Genomic DNA, 3,325 nt, shown 5'->3' with positions numbered 1-3,325 from the left:
GTGTCAATCTCAAGAACTCCTTTCTTCTGACTAGTCCCATTGTTCACAGGATTTCTTTCAGAAGTGTACATGAATTGGTTATTTGCAACCATTTCAATCAGCTCTTGAGCTTCTGTAGGCGTCTTCTTCAGATGAAGAGAGCCTCCAGCAGAGCTATCCAAAGACATTTTGGATAGTTCAGAGAGACCATCATAGAAAATACCTATGATGCTCCATTCAGAAAGCATATCAGAAGGACACTTTCTAATTAATTGTTTGTATCTTTCCCAAGCTTTATAGAGGGATTCTCCTTTCTTCTGTCTGAAGGTTTAGACTTCCACTCTAAGCTTACTCAATTTTTGAGGTGGAAAGAACTTTGCCAAGAAGGCATTGACTAGCTTTTCCCAAGAGTCCAGGCTTTCTTTAGGTTGAGAGTCCAGCCATGTCCTAGCTCTGTCTCTTACAGCAAAAGGGAATAGCATAAGTCTGTAGATCTCAGGGTCAACCCCATTAGTCTTGACAGTGTCACAGATTTGCAAGAATTCAGCTAAAAACTGATGAGGATCTTCCAATGGAAGTCCATGGAACTTGCAATTCTGTTGCATTAGAGAAACTAATTGAGGCTTAAGCTCAAAGTTGTTTGCTCCAATGGCAGGGATAGAGATGCTTCTCTCATAAAAGTCGGGAGTAGGTGCAGTAAAGTCACCCATCACCTTCCTTGCATTGTTAGCTTTGTTGTTGTTTTCGGCTGCCATGTGTTCTTCTCCTTCGAAGAATTCGGTTAGGTCCTCTACAGAGAGTTGTGCCTTGGCTTCTCTTAGCTTTCGCTTCAAGGTCCTTTCGGGTTCAGGATCAGCCTCAACAAGAATGCTTTTGTCCTTGCTCCTGCTCATAAGAAAGAGAAGAGAACAAGAAAATGTGGAATCCTCTATGTCACAGTATAGAGATTCCTTGAGGTGTCAGAGGAAAAGAAAAATAGAAGACAGAAGTAGAAAATTCGAACTTATCAAAGAAGATGGAGTTCAAATTTTGCATTAAGGAATAGTGTTAGTGCATAAATAGAAGGATGTAAGAAGAAGGCAAGTGGTTTTCGAAAATTAAGTAAGAAATTTTGAAAACATTTTGAAAAACACTAATTAATTTTCGAAAACCAAGAGTGGGAAAGAGATCAAGTGATTTTTGAAAAAGATTTTGAAATTAGAAATCAAAAAGATTTGATTGACAACTATTTTGAAAAAGATGTGGTTAAGAAGATATGATTAGTTTTAAAAAGATGTGATTGAGACGATATGATTTGAAAAACATTTTAAAAAGATTTGATTTTGAAAATCAATGATTTGGCTATCAAGAAAAGATATGATCCAAACATTAAACCTTTCTCAACAGAAAAGGCAACATATTTGAGATGTTGAATCAAATCATTAATTGATAGCAAGTATTTTTAAAAATAGAAAGAAATTGATTTTGAAAAACATATGATTGAAAAGATATGATTTGAAAAAGATTTGATTTTGAAAAACTTTGAAAACTTGAAAAAAATTTGCATTGAAAACAGAATCTTCCCTCTTGTGCCATCCTGGCGTTAAACGCCCAGAATGGTGCACATTCTGGCGTTTAACGCCCAAAAACCTACCCTTTTGGGCGTTAAACGCCCAACCAGGTACCCTGGCTGGCGTTTAAACGCCAGTCTGTCCTTCTTCACTGGGCGTTTTGAATGGCCAGCTTTTTCTGTGTAATTCCTCTGCTGTATGTTCTGAATCTTCAATTCTCTGTATTATTGACTTGAGAAGACACAAATTAAAAATATTTTTGGATTTTTAATAATAAGGAAAAATCAAAATGCAACAAGAATCAAATAACAATGCATGCAAGACACCTGGTGCACGAAATTGCAATCACACTTTTGCAATCCCGCACAACTAACCAGCAAGTGTACTGGGTCGTCCAAGTAATACCTTGCGTGAGCAAGGGTCGATCCCACAGAGATTGTCGGCTTGAAGCAAGCTATGGTTATCTTGTAAATCTTAGTCAGGATATCAGAAATTATCAGGATTGATTGTGAAAAGCAAAAGAACATGAAATGATTACTTGTTTTGCAGTAATGGAGAATAGGTTGAGGTTTGGAGATGCTCCATCTTCTGAATATCTGCTTTCCTACTGTCTTCTTCTTCAAACACGCAAGTCTCCTTCCATGGCAAGCTGTATGTAGGGTTTCACCATTGTCAATGGCTACCTCCCATCCTCTCATTGGAACGATTCCTAATGCCCTGTCACGGCACGGCATTCCATCTGTCGGTTCTCAATCAGGCCGGAATAGAATCCAGTGATTCTTTTGCGTCTGTCACTAACGCCCCGCCTTCAGGAGATTGAAGCACGTCACAGTCATTCAGTCATTGAATCCTACTCAGAATACCACAGACAAGGTTTAGACCTTCCGGATTCTCTTGAATGCCGCCATCAGTCTAGCTTATACCACGAAGATTCCGGTTAAAGAATCCAAGAGATAACTACTTAATCTAAGGTAGAACGGAGGTGGTTGTCAGTCACACGTTCATAGTTGAGAATGATGATGATTGTCACAGTTCATCACATTCATCCTGGTTAAGAACAAGTATTATCTTAGAATGGAAGCAAGCATGATTGAATGAGAAACAGTAGTAATTGCATTAATCCATCAAGACACAGCAGAGCTCCTCACCCCCAACCATGGGGTTTAGAGACTCATGCTGTGGAAGAAAACGTGTAAAAATGTCATAAGGTCATCAAAAGTTGCATAAGGTGCTGATACAATGTCAAAAGATCCTATAAATAGTAAACTAGTGTCCTAAGGTTTACAGAAATGAGTAAATGACAGAAAAATCCACTTCCGGGCCCACTTGCTGTGTGCTTGGGCTGAGCAATGAAGGAATTTCGTGTAGAGACCTTTTCTGGAGTTAAACGCCAGTTCTCATGCCAGTTTGGGCGTTTAACTCCAAATTTTATGCCAGTTCCGGCGTTTAACGCTGGAATTTCTGTAGGTGACTTTGAGCGCCGGTTTGGGCCATCAAATCTTGGGCAAAGTATGGACTATTATATATTGCTGGAAAGCCCAGGATGTCTACTTTCCAATTCCGTTGAGAGCGCGCCAATTGGGCTTCTGTAGCTCCATAAAATCCGCTTCGAGTGCAGAGAGGTCAGAATCCAACAGCATCTGCAGTCCTTTTTGGTCTCGGAATCAGATTTTTGCTCAGGACCCTCAATTTCAGCCAGAAAATACCTGAAATCACAGAAAAACACACAAACTCATAGTAAAGTCCAGAAAAGTGAATTTTAACTAAAAACTAATAAAAATATACTAAAAACTAAC

At 39.1% G+C, this 3,325-nt stretch overlaps 1 non-coding gene across 1 annotated transcript; it reads left to right on the top strand.

The window, feature by feature from the left end:
- Window positions 1–221: 221 nt before the first annotated feature.
- Window positions 222–329, top strand: LOC112718519 (small nucleolar RNA R71). Its single transcript, XR_003160856.1, has one exon. It is a non-coding gene; the product is annotated as a small nucleolar RNA R71 (small nucleolar RNA).
- Window positions 330–3,325: the final 2,996 nt, after the last annotated feature.

Source organism: Arachis hypogaea, chromosome 10, assembly GCF_003086295.3.
Source record: "Arachis hypogaea cultivar Tifrunner chromosome 10, arahy.Tifrunner.gnm2.J5K5, whole genome shotgun sequence".
NCBI classification, from domain to species: Eukaryota; Viridiplantae; Streptophyta; class Magnoliopsida; order Fabales; family Fabaceae; genus Arachis; species Arachis hypogaea.
This window is presented reverse-complemented; position numbering and strand designations above follow the sequence as displayed.